We start from the raw sequence: 23095 nt of genomic DNA on the forward strand, positions 1-23095 counted from the left end.
ACAGAGGAACACGTCAGCTTGTTGGCTGCTCCGTCCAAACAGACACTGCGACGTGCTGTTACTGCCTGCCAATCACTAAGGGGTCACACACGAACTATTAGTCACCGCATAGCGTGTCAAAGAATACAACCTGGCCTCAGCCCGAGCACACGTGGACTTGCCCTGTGATCGAATGCAAGGCACTTGGAGGGTTTTGGTGCCTTGGTGTATTAGCGTGGACTACAAGAATCAACTCACTCACCTCAAGGAGCCACCACACAGAGAACTGAGAGCACACCTCTCAAAGCGCTTTGAGCTCCTCAGATGAAAAGCACTGTGCAAACCCTTGAGGAAAACCTTGCCAGTGCCCAGAGTCCTGAGGTGCTGTGCCTTGTGCCTGTTTTCTTAAACACACCAAAAATAAAATGTTACTGGCACCCCATTCTTTCGTACCTGTTGAATGGTTGGCACACGGATGTTTAGAATTTGAAATGGTGTCACAGTCTCTGTTCCAAAAGTATCTATTAATTTTCTAACAAAGTTAATGAGATGTACCCGAGTTTAGAAACGCCTTAACATTCTCTGAGGTACGTGTGAAAAACTAATATTTAAAGGAAATATAATTGAACTAGTATTATTTATGTGAAACTACAACTTTTTAATGGAAAAAAAATCCTGAAAGTATGCCACAGTGCCTAAATATTTATCTGAAGAGTACAAAGATGAAGTTCTGAGAAAAAAGGATCTTAAACATTATAGAAAATAAATGTGGTTTTCAATTACGCTCAAAGGAAACATTAAAAATGTAATGTTTCATATATTGAAATCAAGCAGTTAGAGGTAATAAATTATAAATACAGTAGTTCAAATACTGTTTCTTTGTAAGTATTAGTCTTCTTTAAACAAGTTAAATTGAAAACATTTTAAATATGTTATATTCTTTTTTTTAAGGAATTGTGGAAATGCAAACTTTCATAGAAATCTAAACAATGATACCACTTGTAATCTTTACATAGAATACACTAGACCTTGGCCATTTTAGATTTCTAACAGAGTTTGGTTAATACATTAGATTCAATCCATCAATATGCCTTCATGTTTGGGCAAAGTCAGATTGTGATCTATGATGTTCACATGCAGTTGACCCAAACTTTCTTGTTTTCCAGGTTTTGTGTGATCACTCTGCAGGAGGTTCTGTCAGATTCATAATCGAAATTATGCAAACTATAAATAAGTTCTTTAGGACGGGAAACATTTAAAAAAAAATAAAGTGCTTTTAAATTCAAATATTTCTTGCTCCTAAATAAAACTGAAACAACTCAGCCCTGAAATCTCCTTATCTTGACACACACCATTTGAACAGAAAAAAAAAGAAATCAGTTTTGGGCCATGAATGTCCTTCAAGAGTTCAGATTGGATCTAAACTGGGTTTTGCATCATTGTTGTGCTCATGTTTGTACATGAAGGTTAAGAGAAAGAGAGCAACATCCAGGGACGACCAGTAGGCAGTATTCTATGTGACAGCTGACCAGTAGCGGCACTCGATGAGGCCTTCTCTGAGCTCAAAATCAATCCTGTGATTCAACTCCAATGCAGAATCCAGAAAGCCAGGGCTGCTCTGTGGCAGGGTCTATGTTGCCACAGTGGTTGTAGACGGTGAGGCAGCTGACTTCTTCTCGTCTTCCATGGAGTCCTTTGAAGTCTCAGATGCTTGCGATGCAGATGAACATCCAAATCTTGAGAAGAGCATTCTGCCAAGTCCCTTTCCAATGCTAGCAGCCCCTAATATGCTTGCTTTGCCTATGTTCGTTATAGATTCTCCAAAGTGTCATTGGAAAAGACTGGTGAGGTCACAGGGCTTGAGATGGCCTTCATTCTCTGAAACTGAGGTAGATTCTTTGGCTTGGTTGAGAAAGCTTGGCTCCACGTGCTCGTAAGGTAGAGGGTTTGAAGTATTGTACCAGTGGATCTGGACAGGTGAAATGCTGCTGTAGTGTTTTAGTATTAATGGTTCTAATCGATAAGCCACTGGATCTGTAGGATGAAAGATGTTTAGTAACCGGTTACAAATCTCTCTAGGCAGAATATGGTCTTGACTTCCATGTCTCCTGGGCAGATGCCACGCAATGCCAAAAAAACTGCTAGTGGGGATCCCATGCATAAGAAATTCTCAACCTTACATTTTAAGGCAGTTGTTTGTGATACAGATGATGGCTTCAGTCCATGTAGCCATTCTTCTATTTCCCTCAGCTGTCGTTTTGTTATATACAGTTCATCAAGATTTCTTTCTTCATAGCTCATCATCGCTCATCAGGCAGCTCTTCTTCCTTCTGCAGCAACTGTTCATAAAGCCGAACTGGATTCCAGCCATCATTGTATTGTGATTACACAGCCCAAGGAACGTGACACTATGGAGACTTTACCCCTTTGTCTTCAAAGTCTGGATTCCGAGAACAGAAAAGGGAATATAATTGATTCAGCTCTTGCTGAAGGCCTTTAACCAGTTCATCTCTATAAAGCGGGCTGGTGTAACACATTATGTCCATCGTGCTCAACCCTCGTACTTTGTCAGGGGTAATGGAATCAACAGTGTCTCCGTCAAGAGTAAGTTTTGACCGCCACTCAACAGGCAGAAATTCCACATGTGTTGCATGATTGGAAAAATGCCTTTCTTCTATTTTTCTTGCAGCCTCTCTCATCATGGCTGTGTTTTTGATGATTCTTCCTTGGTCCATTTTCTGCCCAATGCCATGTACAACAAACACAATATGGGTGGTCTGCGATGGCTTATCTTGCAACATGGCTTCTTCTAGGTAACCTCTACGAAGTCTGGTCCCGCTACTTGATGCTTTAGAAAATCCCAGTTTTTGGGTAACTGTTCTTGCGATTTTAGATGTTGTTGCATCACTATAAAGATACACTTCATCCACACTGTGCCAGTCCACATGGTTTCAACTCAACTTAAAACTATGAATAGCATCTCTTCCGTCTAAAGATTTTGACACTTCAATATCAACATTTTCCTCCATCTGCCGACCCTTAAAACAACTGAGATGCTCCTGCTCAATTAAGTTACTTTCTTCTTCTTCTAGAGGCAGCCAAGTACCATCAATAAACCACTGTCCACGCATCACTGGTATTTTATCAGCCTGGTTCCAATACACGGAGTAGCACTCTCTTTGGACCACGTCCACCTCCTAGAGGCAGCCCCGCACGCACACCGGCTCCATGGGCACCAGCTCCTGCATCGCGGGCTCCTGCCTCCCAGCGCGTGGCCAGAAGCCGCCCCAGGCGCGGTCCTCGTCGTCTTCCTCTCCGGAGCTGGAGGCTGGGCCGCACACTTGGTCGCCGTCCAGGGCCCCGGTGGCCTGCAGCAGGGTCCGGAGGCGAGCTCCATGCGCAGCGAGTCGTAGCCGGTGAAAGACTTCCAGGTCTTCTTGTCCTCCCTGCAGAACCGGCGCACCTCCTCCGGGCCCAGCTCGGTCACCACCTCGTAGCGATGCCGGGCTGCAGGGCCGCCGGGCCGAGCGCGCTTCCTCTCCCCGGACCCGCCGCCCCCGCCCCGAGTTCGCGGGCCCAGCGGCAGCGGCGGCGGCGACGGGTGCAGCGAGGACCCGACTAGGCCGAGCTGAAGTCCTAGTTCTCGTCCCGGAGACAGGGGTCCAGCGCCAGGGGGGGGTCGTGGTCGTCGGCGCTCGGCGGCAAGTGCAGCCCGGGCTCCCCGCGCAGCAGGGTCAGGGGCAGCTGCCGTCGCCCGGGTCCCCGCTGGGGAGGTGCTCCTGGCAGCAGACGCTGCTGCCGCCGCCCGCCGGCCCCGGGTCGGAGCCCAGGTCCCAGGCGCTGCCGCCCCGGCCATTCTGCTCGGGGCTCCGCGGGGAGCCGCGGCCCGCGTAGTTCAGGCTGTGGAGACGCCGCTGGCGGCCCGGCCGTGGCCCCCAGCGCTTCACCCACACACCCAACGCCGCCGCCCTCTCCACCCTCCACCGGGAGTTTCTTCTTTCAAATCCCGAACAGGACTGCGGCGGGCGGTGGTGGAGGTGGCGGCTCTGCCCCCTGGAGGCGCGGGGCCACCACAGCCTCTTTAGGCGGCCCGCCCCTTTGTCGTGATTTAATTCTTTTGAAGACTTTTTGCCTTAAAAAAAAACTGAGACTATTTCTGAAAGAAAACTGAAAAAGAAAATAAAGATCATTGGGGCCGCAACTGTGGCTCACTTGCTTACTCTTCCGCCGGCATCTCATGTGGGCTCTGGGTTCTAGTCCCAGTTGATCCTCTGCCAGCCCAGATCTCTTCTGTGGTCAGGGAGGGCAGTGGAGGATGCCCCAAGTACTTTTGTCCCTGCACACGCATGGGAGACCAGGAGGAAGCACCTGGCTCCTGGCTTCGCATCAGCGCAGCTCCAGCCATAGCGGACATTTATAACTCTACCTGTCAAGTAAATAATGAAAATGAAAAAAGAAAAAAGAAAAAAAAATCATTCACATTGCTGATTTAAAAAAAAAAAAGATGAACTATTAATTACATTTGGAGTTGTCACATTTGTGGAATTGCGCTGATTAATAGAAGGCAACTGGGGCTTCGAGACCCATCGCTGAAGGAGGCGCTGGGCCAGCGATGCCATTGGTGACTTCTCTGCGTCTGACACTGAGAGGAGCTGCCGGTCTGCACCTACCTTGGCTCACAGCCGCTGACTGGCAGAGTTGGAAGGGCGCAGGTGGGGACTCCTTGCTTTCTGGCGTCCTGTTCATTGGCTGTGTGACCTCAGGCACCTTGGCTGACCTCACTGAGCCTTGGTTTCCTCCTAAGCGAAATGATGACAATCTAGCTCACAGAGCTGTAGTGAGGAGGAAACCAAGGGAGACATGCATGATACCCCGTTTGTAGCAGTTCCACAAAGAACAGTTACAAAGAAGCACCCCTCTTCCTGCTTCCCGCAGAGCCTGCCTGGGTAGAATTTCTCTGCTCTCAGGATCTCCCAAACAGGAAGAGCAACACATAAACAGAAATATGGCACACTGTAGAACTGAGGGCTGGTGGCTCTTGTGCAGATTGTCAGTTATGCCAAAAGCCTTGAAGAAGGCTCATTGCCAAGTATGGAAACAGCCCTCAGTACTGCAGAATTCTCTAGGACACATCTGTCCTTGAATGCACTAACAGAAACTCTGCTCTCTGTTAAACATAACCACGTGCAGAACCAGTCACAGGGCCAAGTTCATTCACCTTGTGTCGGTACAGGATCTTTGACAGCTGTTTGAATTGTTATCAAGCTGCATTTCTGTATATGTGTTGAAGACTGTTGAATTAAACATTTTGTAACTTGAGACTGATTCACTGAAATATGTCACTGTAAAGAAAGTAAAATATTTTTTGGTGTTAGAACCATATGGTTTATGGGGCCAGTGCTGTGATGCAGGGGGCTAAGTCTCCTCCTGTGGCACTGGCATCCCGTATGGACATCAGTTCATGTCCCAGATGCCCCTCTTCCAATTCAGCTTTCTGCTATGGCCTGGGAGGACAGTAGAAGAGGGCCCAAGACCTTGGGCCCCTGCACCCAGATGGGAGACCCGGAGGAAGCTCCTGGCTCCTGGCTTCATAATGGCTCAGCTCTGGCTGAGCTCTCATTTGGGGAGTGAACCAGGGGAAGGATGACCTCTCTCTGTGTCTGTAACTTTGCCTCTCAAATAAATAAATAAATAAAATCTTTTCTTTTTAAGAAAAAAAAAAAAAGCACAGTGACAGCCAACTGCAGATTCATCCAGAGGCCCTTCCAATCCAGCATGGGTGGGAGATAGGAAATAAAGGCGAAATTCTAGATCATTGCTTTGGAAAAGAGAATACTTTATGCAATCAATTCACAAAAGAAACTTACATTTGAATATTCAATTCTGTTATAAAAACACTGCTATTCTTGTAAATTGTTATTATATTTGCAAAAATCACCATCTTAGCCTCAGGAAAGCAAGCTAATAGTTTCTCAAGTCATTTCCAAAGCCTTAAAGTCCAGGTCATTTGAGTAACCAGGAAGAATAGGGTCAGCTAGGGACCATTTTAAATGTGTGCCCAGAGAATTGTTGGATATTTACATTGTGCATATCTCATATCTTACATTATACCCTGTAATTATGAGAGGCCTTAGCTAGAGGTCTTCACTATTTTTTTTAAATCATTTACGTTAGTCAGTAGTATCTCAAGTAGATATAATCTCCTATAAACTGAGTTTGATTTCCTGAGCAAAGATGTACATGTGTGCATGGCCGGCGCCGCGGCTCAATAGGCTAATCCTCCACCTTGCGGCGCCGGCACACCGGGTTCTAGTCCTGGTTGGGGCACTGGATTCTGTCCTGGTTGCTCCTCTTCCAGGCCAGCTCTCTGCTGTGGCCCGGGAGTGCAGTGGAGGATGACCCAACTCCTTGGGCCCTGCACCCCATGGGAGACCAGGAGAAGCACTGGCTCCTGCCTTTGGATCAGTGCGGTGCGCCGGCCACAGCACGCCAGCCACGGCGGCCATTGTAGGGTGAACCAATGGCAAAAGGAAGACCTTTCTCTCTGTCTCTCTCACTGTCCACTCTGCCTGTCAAAAAAAAAAAAAAAGATGTACGTGTGTGCATCTGTGTGTCTGTGTGTGTATCTTGTATCTCTGTGTGTCTTTGTGTCTGATACTGTTAAGAAGTCAGTAATAGGCAAAGATACTGAGAATCCTGTTCTCACTGAGTATCTACAAATTCTTTCTGATCTGCCTCCACTGAAGCCAGGAATCTCTCGTTTGAGCATTTGACGCTCAAAAACCATTACTATGCCAATCAGGAAAACTGATATGAAGAACAGGCCTCTCAATGAAACAGGGCACAAACCCCCAAAGATTGCTTCCTTCTGAGATGCTCAATATCAATCTTTTCTCACCATGTGTTCACAGACTCCCAGCCTCTAAGTCAGGTGTTTTGTAGTTCAGGGATATGGCTCAGGTGTCATGACATGCCATAAAAGTGAGACTAGGAGGTGAGTTATGTAGGATGCTAGGAAGAAAGCCTGCAGCTCATGGAAGCTCCCTTAACTGGGTCTGCTTCTCCTGAGTGCCTGTCTCTCTCTCGACACCTGTGATGTATCTAACCATGGAGAAGGAAGGCATTGTACCCTCATCTCTGTCAGCATTGATCCATAGACTCCTGATGTGTGGTGGAGCTGTCCATCTCAACTGTATTCTGTAGACCTATAGGTGACTATGTCAGCACCTTACAGGGTAGTAGTAGTTTTTCCCATGCGAAAGAGGCATTATCATAAATTCTAGAGCAACAGGCATAAGAACACATTAATCTGAGGGTCACTGAGCAATCACTCCACACTTTTAAGGATGTTTTCATAGAGGCAAGGACTTGGCCCAAGCCTGTGCCATGATTCAGAAGCATGTTGATCACCGCATTAATAATACATCATCCTTACATCAAAAGAGTTGTTTTCTACCCGACAGACCAGCCTATCCCACATTCTTCTCTCTGATGACTGTGGTGGTCTGGAGATAGCTATGTTAAGGGAAGGTAGATCAGGTTTATAACAGGCTAGTGATTGACTTCTTCATTGATAGTTGACAAATGTAATTTGTATAAGGAAACTCATTGAAGTGGGAGATCCTAAGACTAGCTATCATCAGAAAGAAGCTGTCTAAGCACACAAGCAGAGCAAGGTTCTGCACTTAGAGGATAGCCAGAAAGCCACTTGTGGCTAATTTCAACTTTAAGGTCTGAGTTCTTGAAGCCAGTGACCAAGTCCTCAGGTCCTGTGACAGAGATGACCACCCTGGCTGACAGACTGGAGAAGGTGGCTCTAAAAGCTGCCTCCAAATCTAGGACTAACACATTTTGTAAATGAGAGGGATGACACAGGTTAGACAGATGAGCTAAAATAAATAAATAAATAAATAAAGACAAGAGATTCCCAGGATGAGTTAACGGTGAGAGGAGTCCCTCTCACAGATCAGGCAAAGGGACAATGTATTAAGACTGAAATTAATTCTGGACCCAGCACTGTGGTGTAGAGGGTAAAGCTGCTGCCTGCAGTGCTGACATCCCATATGGGCACCAGTTCAAGACTAGGCTGCTCCACTTCCAATACAGCTCTCTGCTATTCCCTGGGAAAGCAGTGGAGGATGGCTCAAGTCCTTGGGCCCCTGCACCCACATGGGAGACCTGGAAGAAGCTCTTGGCTCCTGGCTGTGGAATGACCCAGCTCCAGCCTTTGCAGTCAATTGTGGAGTGAACAAGTAGATGGAAGATCTCTGTGTGTGTGTGTGTGTGTGTGTAACCTCTCTCTCCTTCTCTCTCTCTCTGTGTAACCCTGACTTTCAAATAAATAAATAAATCTTTAAAAAAGAAAAGACTGAAATCCTTTAGGTCCAAACCAAGTTTTCCAACAGAAGCCAAATCAAGTAAAATATTGCTCTAAATATCATGTATTGGGAGACAAAATTATGTAGAGTGAAAGAAAGGGACTCTGGTCATCCTGGACAAATTGTGAGTTAATACAAGAAAAACGATCAAAACGCCTAGCAATTCAGATGGTAAAAATTATAATACAGTATAGTTACCTACATTTTAAATTACCCATTTCAGCTATAAAATAGGATTTGATACCTGTTAGAATGAACAAATAAAAATTGTATTACTGTATTGCTGTTAACAACATATACACCCAATTGGCTGCAATGGCCGGAGTTGAGCTGATTTGAAGACAGGAGCCAGGAGCATCTTCTGGGTCTCTCATGTGGGTGCTAGAGCTTAAGGAGTTGGGCCATCTTCTACTGCTTTCCTAGGCCATAGCAGAGAGTTGGATTGGAAGTGGAGCAGCTGGGTCTCGAACCAGTGCCCACATGGGCTGCTGGCGCTTCAGGCCAGGGTGTTAACCCACTGTGCCACAGCGCCAGCCCCACAAACTCACTTTCAAAAAAATATATTTATTTATTTGAACTACAGAATGATGGGTGGGATGGGGAGGGGGATAGATATCTTCCATTTGCTGTTTTACTCCCCAATATCTGCAACAGCTTGGCTGGGTCAGGCTGAAGCCAAGAGTCCCACATGGGTGGCAGGAGCCCAAGTGCTTGGGCCATCTTTGGCTGCTTTATCAGGCACACTAGCTGGATTGGAAGTGGAGCAGCCAGGACTTAAATCAGCCCTCTGATATGGGATGCTGTCAATCCAAGAGGTGACTTAACCCACTGTGCCACAATGCCAGTCACCAGCTGTGTCAAATTCTCATGCTATACACTATGCTGAGCCTTCTAAGAAAATAGGCATAGGTTTGTTGTTGTTGTTGCTTTTTTTTTTTTTTTTTTGGTGGCAAGGGCTTGAGGGGAGGTTATTTGTTTGTTTTTGCCACTTGTATGCATTCTGTCTTCTGCTGGTAAAATAGATGAGATTTTCTTTAAGAGAAGGAGATTTACACATTGGAGAGAGAGGCCTGTGCAGATCCTCCCCTCACAGCCTTCAGAGGAAACCAACCCTGTCAACACATTAAATGTAGACTTGTAGCCTGCAAGACTGTGAGAGAAAACAGCAAGTTCATGGTTCTTTCTTTCTTCTCTTTCTTTCTTTCTTTCTTTCTTTCTTTCTTTCTTTCTTTCTTTCCTTTCTCTCTCTCTCTCTCTCTTTCTTTCTTTCTTTCTTTCTTTCTTGTTTACAGGCAGAGCTGGACAGTGAGAGAGAGAGAGAGAAAGAGAGAGAGAGAGAGAAAGGTCTTCCTTTTCTGTTGGTTCACCCCCCAAAATGGCCACTATGGCCGGCCCTGCGCTGATCAGAAGCCAGGAACCAGGTGCCTCCTCCTGGTCTCCCATGTGGGTGCAGGGCCCAAGCACTTGGGCCATCCTTTACTGCCTTCCCAGGCCACAGCAGAGAGCTGGACTGGAAGAGGAGCAACTGGGACAGAACCTGGCGCCCCAACCAGGACTAGAACTCAGGGTGCCGGCGCCGCAGGTGGAGGATTCGCCAAGTGAGCTGCGGCACTGGCCTTCATGGTATTTTCTTACAGCAGCCCTGTCAAACCAATACCTGAGTTCTTGCTAGATGCACATTCTAGCTTGGGATTCTGCAGGGCGAACCATCTCCCAGGGCTGCCGATACTGTGGGTTCTCACACCTCACTTTGACTTGGAAGAGTCTGGTGGGTCCTTACCAACCACGTGGGAGACCGGATGGAATTTCTGGCTCCTGGTTTCCAACCAGCCCTGCCCCAAGTGTTGCAAGCATTTGAGGAATGAACCAGTGGATGTAAGGTTGGTTTATCTCTCTCTCTCTGTCAGTCTTTGCCTCCCTCTGTTACTCTGACTTTCAAGTAAATAAACAAATTTGTTTAAAAAATCAGGTTGGAAATGAACAGAGAAAATTTTTTTAAAAATCTGAAGGATATGTCTTTTAAAATGTTTATTATTTTAAAGGCAGCAGACAGAGAGAAATAGAGAGAGAGACAGAGATTCATTGGTTCACTCCCTAAGTCCCACAGCCCCCAAGGCTGGACTGGACTGAAGCCAGGAGCACTGAACTCAATCCAGGTCTCCCACACACTGGCAGGGACTCAAGTACCTGAGCCTCCCAGGGCCTCAACAGAAAGCCAGAAGCAGAAGCAGGGCCAGGACTTGAACCCAGATACCCTGATATGGGATGTGGGCATCTCTAGCCGTATCTTAACTCCTTGCCAAACATGTGCTTCTAAATAGACTTCTTATTGATGAGAAAATAAGATGACCTCCGGAGTTGATAAATTAATGTTTGTAAATATACATGAGGAAACAAACATAGGCAGAATATCCTTGTGTTCCTAATTATACAACTCTAAATAAAAGCTTAGAAAAGCAAAATATAGCTAGAAAAGTTCAATTCAAATTAAGTTTAATTTTAGATTGTGTTTCATTGAAATTAAAACTTATATGTCTTGCCTATTACAGGAAAGCTTTTTCTTTAAAAAAAAGTTCACTAGACTATATTGCTTATGTACTATGTGACTGCTTGAATCTCCCAGCCCTAGTATTGAATTTAAAATATCATTTAAATATCTATTAGTCCACTATACCTAATTTGGTGTAACATGTAACATGTAGTAGATTCCCCTCCATTTGACATTTATCATTTATTTAATCTACCCATGCTTTTTTCATTATTTACTGAAATGGCAATAGTAATAGGTTGTCATCCTGTATAGACATACATTAATTATTTTTAATACACTTTTCATATTCCGTGTAACATAATTCCAACACATAAATTAAACTTTATTTTGATTTAAGAGGCAGAGCTCCCACCCACTGACTCACTGTCCAAAGGCCTGCAATGGCCAGGGCTGCTGGCCACAACTAGGTGACCCGCGTTGGTGGGAGGAACCCAGCCACCTGAGTCTCACCATTTCCTTCCAGCAGGGTTGGCTGGAGTGGTAACCTGGAGTCAGGAGCCACGTGTGGGCATCAAACCAAGGCAAATCCAGACACCACAATCAGCATCTTCACAAGCAGGACAGATGCCTGCCCCCTAATTTTAGAATACTACATAAAAGTAGGAACACAAAATTTTAAAATATTATCAAATCAAATAAAGCAGCATATTAAATGAACAGTATACCACAGCTAAGATCAGTTTACTTTAAGAAGGTAAGGATGGCCCAACATTAGATATCATTTTTAAAAAATTAATTAGTTTAGGGGCCAATGCTGTGGCATAGTGGGTAAAGCCACCACCTGCAGTGCCAGCATCCAATATGGGCGCCAGTTCAAGACCCGGCTGCTCCACTTCCAATCCAGCTCTCTGCTATGGCCTACGAAAGCAATAGAAGATAACTCAAGTCCTTGGGCCCCTGTACCCATGTGGGAGATCTGGAAGAAGCTTCTGGCTTCTGGCTCCTGGCTCCTGGCTTTGGATCAGCGCAGCTCTGGCTGTTGCAGTCGATTGGAGAGTGAACCAGTGGATGGAAGACCTCGCTGTCACTCTGCCTCTCCTTTTCTCTCTGTGTAACTCTAACTTTCAAATAAATCAATAAATCTAAAAAAAAAAAAAAAGACAAAAACAAAAAAAAGAACTCCACACAGCATATGACCTTTAAAAATTAATTAATTAACTAATTAGTCTCTTTGGCAGAGACAGAGAGGGAGAGAGCTCTTCCATCCCCTGGTTCACTCCCCCAGATGCCCGCTACAGCCTGGGCTGGGCTGAGGCTGAAGCTGGGAGCCTGGAACTCCATCCAGGTCTCCACGGGGGTGGCAGGAATACAATTTCTTGAGCCACCAGCACTGCCTCCCAGGGTCTGCATTAGGGAGCTGTAGTCTGGAGCTGGTATCTGGTATGGGATGTGGGTGTCTTAACTGCTAGGCTAAGCGCTCACCCCAGGTATAAATAGTTTAACGAAGGAAAACAAAATGATCCTAGCAACTCAGTCCTGAGCTAGCACGCGTTAAAACTTAGCGGACTGCACGCGCCCTGCCCGTTCGGGCTGTGGGGTCTCTGCGAGCTGCGGGTCGCCCGCCACAGCCCTCCTCGGAGGCGGGAGGGGCGCACGGAAGAGGCGCCAGCGGGCGGAAGCCACGTTTGTGCCCCGCAGCACCACAGCGGACCGCAAGGATCTCGTCCGTGATGTCTCTTTCAACTTCCAAGGCCAGCAGATGGCGACTTGCTCCAGCGACCAGAGCGTCAAGGTCTGGGATAAAAGTGAAAGTGGGGCTTGGCATTGTACTGCTAGTTGGAAGACACACAGTGGATCTGTATGGCGTGTGACCTGGGCCCATCCTGAGTTTGGACAGGTTTTGGCTTCCTGTTTTTTTTTTTTTTAAATAATTTTTTTTTGTTTTTCTTATAATATTTAATTAGTTTTTAACAGAGTCACTCTGTTTTCTTGTTTTTTGTTTTTCCATGCAGAGTTGAACAGAGAGAGAGAGAGAAGAGAGAGAGTTATAGACAGCGAGAGACAGAGAGAAAGGCCTTCCTTCCGTTGGTTCAGTCCCCTAATGGCCGCTATGGCCAGCGCTACGCTGATCCAGAGCCAGGAGCCAGGTGCTTCCTCCTGGTCTCCCATGCGGGTGCAGGGACCCAAGCACTTGGGCCATCCTCCACTGCCCTCCCAGGCCACAGCAGAGAGCTGGACTGGATGAGGAGCAACCGGGACTAGAACCTAGGGTACTGGCACCGCAGGCGGAGGATTAGCCTAGTGAGCCATGGCACCGGCCCGGCTTCCTGTTCTTTTGACCAAACAGCTGCTGTGTGGGAGGAAATAGTAGGAGAGCCAAATGGTAAACTGCGAGGACAGAGTCCCTGGGTTAAGGGAACAACTCTAGTGCATAGCAGGACATCGTTACTGATGTGAAAGTTGCTCCCAAGCATATGGGTCTTACGTTGGCAACTTGTTCAGCAGATGATATAGTGAGGATATACGAGGCCCCAGATGTTATGAATCCTAGCCAGTGGTGCCTGCAGCATGAGACCTCATGTAAGCTAAGCTGTAGCTGTATTTCTTGGACCCCTTCAAGCTCTCGTGCTTCCTCCCAGGAGAGCTATAGGGAGTGATGACAGTAGTCCAAATGCAATGGCCAAAGTTCAGATTTTTGAATATAATGAAAACACCAGGAAATATGCAAAAGCTGAAACTCTTATGACAGTCACTGATCCTGTTCATGATATTGCATTTGCTCCAATCTTGGGAAGATCTTTCCATATTCTAGCAATCACAACCAAAGGTGTGAGGACTTTTACACTAAAACCTGTGAGGAAAGAACTTACTTCATCTGGTGGACCAACAAAATTGAAATCCATATAGTGGCTCAGTTTGATAATCACAATTCTCAGGTCTGGAGAGTGAGCTGGATTATAACAGGCACAGTGCTAGCATCTTCAGGAGATGATGGCTGTGTAGGATTGCGGAAAGCCAATTACATGGACAATTGGAAGTGCACTGGTAGTTTGAAAGGTAATGGGAGCCCAGTCAGTGGGAGTTCTCAGCAGGGAAATGTACATCCTTCCCTAGGTTCAGATATCCCAAATCTTCAGAATTCATTAAGTGGATCTTATGCTGGCAGAAAGCACAGCTGAGTACGAGCTAACTGGAGTGACTTTGCTGTTTTGCGGCTTGTTGTATGCACACAGGAATGGAAAGCAAACTCCTTTTCCCCTTCCCCAGAGCCTCTGACCTCTCCCAAGATACACCAGCAGCCTGCTTGCTACTAAACACAGTCCAAAAGGCCTTTAAAATGCAGTGGATATCAATTTGTTTGCACTAGTTAGTTTATTGACACTACTTGAAACTTTTGAGACATAAATGGAGAGGCTTTTGTTGAGACATTGTCAGCAAAACAATTTTTTGAAATGTTCTTGAAACTAACTTGGCTTAAAAATTAGAAGAATCCTTACTATCCTTCTGAGTAGTGGGGAAGAAGGAATATACCATTTTACTCCCTTTGGAGAATGTAGGCATGTTTCTTTTGTTTTCTAAAACGGCAAAAATGATGAATTTTTATGTTTAATTTGAAGATTGAATAAATATCTTTCATAAAAAAACTTAGCAGTCATTTCTGATTAAATCCCAAAACTGATTTTCAAATGGTGCAGTTTTGGCTATTCAGGGTTCATGCTAAAGGTAGGCTTGGCTACCAACACAGCAATTCAAACCTCCTGCTATTTTTGTGTCGTATCTATGAGAAGAATTGCATTTAAAGAAAGGAAAAGAAAATGAATATTAATAGAATAAATGGGGGTGCTTTAAGTGAAAGAGAAAAATGTTCTTGATGTGGTTAAACAGGGTTTGTCAGAAGTCAACCACAAACATTAGAAAGTTAAATACTAAAAGAATAATTTCCAACTTATTCTATGAGGTCAACATTGTATTACACAACAACAACAAAAATGAACAGAGGCTGGCGCTGTGTGTAGTAGCTTAAGCCTCTGCCTGCAGAGCCAGTATCCCATATGGACACTGGTTTGAGTCTTGGCTGTTCCACTTCTGATGCAGCTCCCTGCTGATGCACCTGGGAAAGCAGTGGAAGATGGCCCAAGTGCTTGGGCCCCTGCACCTGTGTGGGAGACCTGGAAGAAGCTCCTGGCTCCTGGCTTCGGATCGGTGCAGCTCTGGTCATTGCAGTCATTTGGGGAGTGAACCAGCAGATGAAAGACCTCTCTCTCTCTCTCTCTCTCTCTAGCTCTACTTCTCTCTGTAACTCTTGTCTTACAAATAAATAAAATAATTCTTAAAAAAGATTCTCAGGAAACAAGGAATAAAAAGATTTTCCTCAGTTTGAAAAAGGACAGGTGAAAACCCTCTTGTCAATGTTGCATTTAATGGGGAAAGCTGGAGTGTTAAGATCAAGAACAAAAGAAGGCCACCTACTCTCACTATTCCTATTCAAGACTGTATTGACGGTTGTAGCCAGCTTAAGAAGTCAAGAAACAAATCATCCAAACTGGAAAAGAAGAAGGAAAATCATCTTTATTTTCAGGTGATATGCCCACATATGTAGACAATCCAATGGGATCTAAAACAAACAAAAACCTCACAAACTACTGAAACTAAACAGGGAATTTTGCAAGGTATAGGATGTAAGACCAACATACAACATTCAATCATATTTCTACATATCAACAACAAACAATTGGAGGGTGTAAATTTGAAAAGATTATTTACAATGCCATCACAATGTGAAATACTTAATCTGGTAAAAGACAGTTGAGGTCTCTTTTTTTAAATAAAGATTTGGTTGTTTATTTGAAAGAGCTACAAACAGGAAGAAGGAGAGGGAGAGGAAGAGAAAGAGAGAAAAATCTCCCATCCATTGATTCATTCCACAAGTAGCCACAATGGCCAGGGCTTGGCCAGGCTGAAGCCAGGAGCTTCTTCCAGGTCTCCTACATGAGTGCAGAGGCCCAAGCACTTGAGCCATCCTCTACTGCTTTCCTAGGCACATTAGCAGGAAGCTGGATTGGAAGTAGAGCAGCTGCGACTTGAACTGGCACTCACATGGGATGCTGGCACTGCATGAGGCAGCTTTTACCTACTAAGCAACAACACTGGCCCCCAAAATTTAAGACTTGTACAATGAAATAAAAAAAAAATCCTTGAGAGATATTTAAGGAGACCTATGTAAAAGAGAGATGCGCTGTTCAGGGGGTGAGAAAACTCAAAATTGTTAATATGTCAATTCTCAAATTGGGTTCAGTGTCAACCCTAAGAAAACCTACAGCAGGCTTGTGTGTGAAAATTGATACATGATTCTAAAATCATGTGGAAATGGATGGAACCTTAATATTGACTGAAAAATGTGCAAACACTTTATGATTTCTAAGCTTTTATAAGTTTGCAGTAATCAAGATAGTGTGGCATTGCCTCAGAATAAATGAACAGAGGGGCTGACATTGTTGTGCAGTGGATTAAACCATCTGTGACACCAGCATGCCATGTGAGCATGGGTTTCAGTTCCAGCTGCTCCACTTCCGTTCAGCTCTCTGCTATGACCTGGGAAAGCAGTAGAAGATGGCCCATGTGCTTGGGTCCCTGCACCTGCATGGGAGACTCAGAAGAAGCTCCTGGCTCCTGGCTTCAGATTGGCCCAGTTCTGGCCATTGTGGCCATTTGGGGAGTGAGCCAGTGGATGGAAGACCTCTCTCTCTCTCTCTGCCTCAGCCTTTCAAATAAATAATTTTTTTAAAAAAAAAAAGCTTTATTTTATTTGAAAGAGTTACACAGAGAGAGGAGAGGCAGACACACTCACACAGAGAGAGAGAGAGAGAAAGAGAGAGAGAGAGAGAAGTTGGTCTTCCATCTGCTGGTTCACTCCCCAATTGGGCACAAAGGCCAGAGCTGCGCTGATCTGAAGCCAGGAGCCAGGAGATTCTTCCAGGTCTCCCACATGGGTGCAGGGGTTCAAGGACTTAGGCCATCTTCTATTGCTTTCCCAGACCATAGCATAGCAGAGAGTGGGAATGGAAGTAGAGCAGCCGGGTCTTGAACCAGCACCCATATGGGATGCCAGTGCTTCAGGCCAAGGCATTAACCTGCTGTGCCACAGCACTGGCCCCAATAAACAAATCTTAAAACACACACAGACACACACACACACAGACACAAGATGCACTTGGGACAGAAGTTTTATCTGGCAGTTAAGATACCCATGCCCACACTAGAATACCTTGGTTCAACATCTGGCTCTGGCTCCTGACTCCAGCTTCTTGCTAATGCAGACCCTGGGAGGCAGCAGGGATGGCTCAAGAAACTGGGCTCCTGCAACCCCCAAGGGAGACCTGAGTTCTAACTCATTGGCCCAGCCCAGTCCTGGCCATTGTGGGAGGCACAGGGGAGAAAACCAGGAAACGGAAGTGCTATTTGTCTTTCTCTGCCTTCAAATATAAATCATTTCAAAAGATTAATTTTGATTCTTAATTAATATCATATACAAGAATTAACTCAAAATAGACTATAAACCTAAAGGAAAGAGGGAAACCGCAGTACTTCTACAAGGAAATACATGAGAAGTATTTGTGATTTTGGAACAAATAAAATTATAAATACTCAATATGCTGGATGTCATCAAAATTAAAAACTTCTGCTTTTCAAAAGTCATTGTTTATAACATGCAAAAAGTAGCCACAGACTCAGAGAGACTATTTCCAATCACATATCTGGGTCTTTTTCTGACAACATGAAGAATTATCAAAACCCAGTAACAAGAACGCAGTCTAACCAAAAAAAAAAAAAAAAATGGGCAAAATGTTTTAATGCAACAAAGAAGACATGCAGGTGGAAAATAGATACATAAAAAGATGGCCACGCCATCTGCCATTGGTTGGCAAAGATGTGGAGGAGCCGGGAATCCCACTGCTAAGGAGAAGGTGAGATGGAGCCATCACTTTTTCCATATATGGTTGTTTTCTTCTCGGCCATCCCATTTGTTGACATACAACTGTTCCTAGTAGTCTCTTAGGATCCTTGTGCGTCTGTGGTACCAACTTTCAGTCCTTCATTTCTGACTTCATTTGCTTTTTCAATCTTTTTTTCTTAATCTACTTAAAACTTCCCCAAATTTGCTTTTCTTTTCTTTTTTCTTTTCTTTTTTTTTTTTTTTTTTACAGGCAGAGTGGATAGTGAGAGAGAGAGACAGAGAGAAAGGTCTTCCTTTTTGCCGTTGGTTCACCCTCCAATGGCCGCTGTGGCCAGCACATCATGCTGATCCGAAGCCAGGAGCCAGGTGCTTCTCCTGGTCTCCCATGCGGGTGCAGGGCCCAAGGACTTGGGCCATCCTCCACTGCCTTCCCAGGCCATAGCAGAGAGCTGGGCTGGAAGAGGGACAACCGGGATAGAATCCGGCGTCCCAACCGGGACTAAAACCCGGTGTGCCAGCCCCACAAGGCGGAGGATTAGCCTGTTAAGCCACGGCGCCGGCCTGCTTATCTTTTCAAAGTCAACTCTTACTTCTTGTTCTGTATTGTTTTCTGTCTCCCTGTTTCTATTTCATTTACTTTGCCCCAATCTGTTATAAAGTTTAATTAATTAATTTAGTTGAAAGGGGGAGAGAGAGAAAGAGAGAAACCTCTGACTCACTGGTTCACTCCTCAAACACCTGCAACAGCCAAGTCTGGGCCAGGCCGAAGCCAGGAACCTTGAACTCCATCTGGATCTCCCATGTGGGTGGCAGGGACCCAAGCACTTGGGTTATCTTCCACTGCTTTCCCAGGCCATAGCAGAGAGCTGGATCAGAAGTTGAGCACCCTGGATTTGAACAGGCACCCATATGGGATGCTGGCACTTCAGGACAGGGCTTTAACCCACTGCACCTCAGCACCAGCCTCCCTTTTAGTTCTGATCTTAATTTTTTCCTTCCTTTTGGCATCTTGGGTTTAATTTGTTCTTTTCCTAGTTTTCTAAGCTGTTAACATTAGGTTGTTTATTTGGGGTCTTTTTTGATGTATGTGTTTTGTCCCGTGAACTTCCCTTTTCGAACTGTTTCTGCTATATCCCATAAGCTCAGTATGTTGAGTTGCCATTTTCAATTTTATCAAGATATTTTTAGTTTCAATTTTAATTCCTTCATTGACCATTGGGTGTATAATAACACACTTAATTTCTACAGGTCTACGAATATTTGGACATTCTTTTTATTATTGATTTCTAGTTTCATACCATTATGGTCAGAAAAGATATTTGAATTCAATTATTGTCAATTTGTTCAGATTTGTTGTGTGGGGGTGGCACTGTGGTGCAATGTATTAAGCTGTTGCTAAGGATGCCCACTTTCTTGGGGTCAGTGCTATGGCATAGTGGGCAATGCCAGTATCCCATATGGGTGCTGGTTCACGTCCCAGCTGCTCCACTTCCAGTCCACCTCTCTGCTACAGCCTGGGAAAGCAATAGAGGATGGCCCAAGTCCTTGGGTCCCTCAACTCATGTGGGAAACCCAGAAGAAACTCCTGTCTCCTGGCTTCGGATCAGTGCAGCTCCCACCATTGCAGCCATCTGGGGAGTGAACCAGCGGATGGAAGACCTCTCTCTCTCTCTCTCTCTCTCTGTCTCTTCTTTTCTTTCCGTGTAACTCTGACTTTCAAGAAAATAAATAAATCTTAAAAGAGAGAGAGAGAGAGAGGATGCCTGCTTTCCATATTGGAAGGCCTGGTTTGACTGTCAGTTATTCTGTGCTTCCCACCCAACTTCCTAATACTAATGTACCTGGGAGGTGTCGAGTGATGGCCCAAGTAGTTGGGTTCCTGCCACCCATGTAGGAGACAGGATGGAGTTCCTGGCTCCTGGGTTCTGCATGGCTCCGCTCTGACCATTGTGGCCATTTGTGGGATTGAACCAGCAGATAGAAAAATAAACAAACAAATAAATAAATAATCTTTTTTTAAAAGAAATAGTATTTCTGGGGCCAGCACTGTGGCTCAGTAGGTTAATCCTCCGTTGGCATCCCATATGGGCGCCAGTTCTAGTCCCGGCTGCTCCTCTTCCAATCCAGCTCTTTGCTAATGGCCTTGGGAAGCGGTGGAGGATGCCCAAGGTTTTGGGCCCCTGCACCCATGTGGGAAACCCAGAGGAGGCTCCTGGCTCCTGGGTTTGGATCGGCACAGCTCTGGCTGTTGCAGCCAACTGGGGAGTGAACCAATGCAAGGAAGACCTTTCTCTCTGTCTCTCCCTCTCTCTGTCTGTAACTCTACCTCTCAAATAAATAAAAATAAATAAATTTTTTAAAAAAATGGTGTTTCTAATTTTTAACACAGACTTGTTGTGTGGCCTAACATATAATCTATCTTGGGAGATTTTCCATGTATGCATGAGAAGTGTTATGTATTCTGCACATGCTTCTTTCCATTACAAATTCAAGGTCAAAGAAAAATAAAGTCAGGCAAAGCTGAAAAGGATACTACAGTAATGACTGAGAATCTGGACTCCAGATAGTGATAGCTACTCCTAGCAGATAACATTTATTTTTCTATGGAATTCTCTTTTATGGAATAAAATTCTTGTTATGGAATAGAATTTCCATAAGTTAATATTTTAATAATATGCAGATCTCTCTAAACTTACTGTTTTCCTTACAAATAATCACTTGATGGAGGAAGGGAAGAAAAGGCAATCACACTATTTTAGAACAAAGAAATGATGGGATGCAGAGAAATTCATTACTTATCGGAATTCCAAAACACTGGATTTTGTGGTAGTTAAATAGAGAGGAAAACAAATCTAAGTGAAATTCATATCACAATCTATGGTCTCTGTAAACTTAATTGGTTTTCTTTAGTTATAACCCAAATAGACTGTGTCAGTGTGTGCACAAACACTCTATATCCTGCATGTTCCATGTCATAAACGGTGCTGGTGTCTTCAAATGTCTGTTACACACAATGTGCAATAAGGCCAAGTGATCCCCCCTTTGTCCCATTCCCAGGAACTTGGTCATTATCTCTGTATTATGTCTGTATTTCTTTCCTTAAGGACATTTCATGGAGTTTAAGGGGAGGACCAGCCCTCTGTCTGGGCACCATCAGAACCTAAATGAGATTTAAAAAGCATGGACATCTATGCTACAGTATGGATGGACGTGAGGATGTTATGCTAAGTGAAATGAGCCAGCCACAGAAGGTGAAATGCTGTGTGAGTCCACTTCTCAGAGGCTCCTGGAGGAGTCAAGGTCAGAGACAGATGGAGGGTGCTGGTTGCCAGGAGTGTGGGGGAGGGGGCAGGGAGAGCTGCTTAGAGCAGACAGAGTTGCAGTTTGGAAAGATGAGGAAGTCTGGCAGTGGATGGTACTGACGCTGTACAATAAGGTAAATGCCCTTAATGCCACCGAAGTGGACGTTTTAAAACAAAATTGTCAATTTTATGTCAGGTGTATTTTATAACATTTTTTTAAAAGAGGTCTTAACACAAATGACTGAAGGAAGTGTGAAAATAAAGGAGACGTTGGAGAAAACATATATAGCTGGTCGAGGCATTTTCCACTAGGACTGTATCCCCACCTCCGCAAAAATTGTAATTTAATAAAAACATTTGTGGGTGATTCAGTCCATGGAGACCCTTAGAACACACTCTGTGATGGTGGGAACAGTGTTCTCTGTGCTATCAGCTTTGGAATCTTGAAATCAGATCTGGACAGAATCTGACTTCAAGTCTGGAAAATAGTAATCTATATTATAAGACTTCTAATACATTGAAATTAAAATCTAGTTAGTAACTTTTTAAAAAATATATAGAAGAAACATACATTTTATCCCTGGTATCTAGCACATCTCTCCTGATACCCACATTTCTACTGATAAGGATGTTTTATCCATATTTGAAAAATCAACTATAAAATTCTGGATCGGAATCATTAAAATTGCCAACTGCAAGAAAACATAATTAGAGTCACATAAGTAAAGACTTATCACAACACATGGAGCAGGTCAACAGGGACAACACTGTGCTGGCCTCGCTTCTTTTACAATGAGACACAACCATTTTCCAGGAATCTAAAGAGCCCACCATTGACAAGGTTAAAGATGGGAGCACAGAGCATTGACACAAGTCAAAGTGGATTCTCTCGCAAAGTGTAGTCAGCATTGGGTCTTCCATGAAGGAATCCTTAGGATACCTGGTGCACTGGTGATTCTCTACTGTGGTGTGACATGATAGTGACAAAAGGACTTACGGCGGCAGAAGGATGAGCGTGGAAATCCCTCTCCAAAGTTCCATATCCAGAGAACAAGGTGAGATAATCAGAGGGCAGCCCAGATAAATCAGTCACAATAAAAAGTAAAGCTGGGGGCAATTCCCTTTTCAAAGGTAAAAACTCTTTTTTAAAAAGACAATGAGAGAGAGAGACAGAAAGGTCTTCCCTCCATTGGTTCACCCCTCAAATGGCCGCTAAGGCTGGCGCATCTGAAGCCAGGAGCCAGCTGCCTCCCCCCCACCCTGGTTTCCCATGCAGTTGCAGGATCCAAGCACTTGGGCCATCCTCCACTGCCTTCCCAGGCCACAGCAGAGAGCTGGACTGGAAGAGGAGCAACCGGGACAGAACCAATGCCCCAACCAGGACTAGAACCTGGGGTGCTGGTGCCACAGGCAAAGGATTAGCCTAGTGAGCCGTGGCACCAGCCTCAAAGGCAAAAACTCTTAAGTGGATGTAGAAACCAAAACCAAGTCATAAAAGACAAAATTAAGTAAAATGCTTCACAGTGAAAGAATGGTCAAAGAATCCAAGAGGCAAATTTCATCACAAAAAGGTGTACAATTTCCCTGGCGGAAGCACGCAGAGAGCCATTTTATACTAAGAGTTACATCACAGAGAGATTTCACAGCAGTGTGCTTGTAGGAGTGTGTAATAACACCAGACAATGACACAACAAAACCCCGCAGAAACATGGTGTGAAATACTAACATGTACTGCCAGGAAGAAATAGCAATAGAATTAGAAAAAATGATTTATTTATTTGAAAGAGTTACAGAGAGAGAGAGGTCTTCCATCTGCTGGTTTACTCCTCAAATGGCTACAACAGCTGGGGCTGGGCCAGGCCAATGCCAGGAGCCAGAAGCTTCTTCCAGGTGCCCCACGTCAGTGCAGGGGCCCAAGCACTTGGGCCATCTTCTGCTGCTTTCCCAGGCACACTAGCAAGGAGCTGGGTGGGAAGTAGAGCAGCCAGTA

General features: G+C 44.8%; 2 pseudogenes; one reads left to right on the forward strand and one right to left on the reverse strand.

The window, feature by feature from the left end:
* Positions 1-1044: 1044 nt before the first annotated feature.
* Positions 1045-4725, reverse strand: LOC133759304 (phospholipase DDHD1-like; annotated as a pseudogene).
* A 3034-nt stretch (positions 4726-7759) lies between these two features.
* Positions 7760-14027, forward strand: LOC133759305 (nucleoporin SEH1-like; annotated as a pseudogene).
* The last annotated feature ends 9068 nt before the right edge of the window (positions 14028-23095 follow it).

The sequence above is a fragment of the Lepus europaeus genome, chromosome 5, assembly GCF_033115175.1.
Source record: "Lepus europaeus isolate LE1 chromosome 5, mLepTim1.pri, whole genome shotgun sequence".
NCBI lineage: Eukaryota > Metazoa > Chordata > Mammalia > Lagomorpha > Leporidae > Lepus > Lepus europaeus.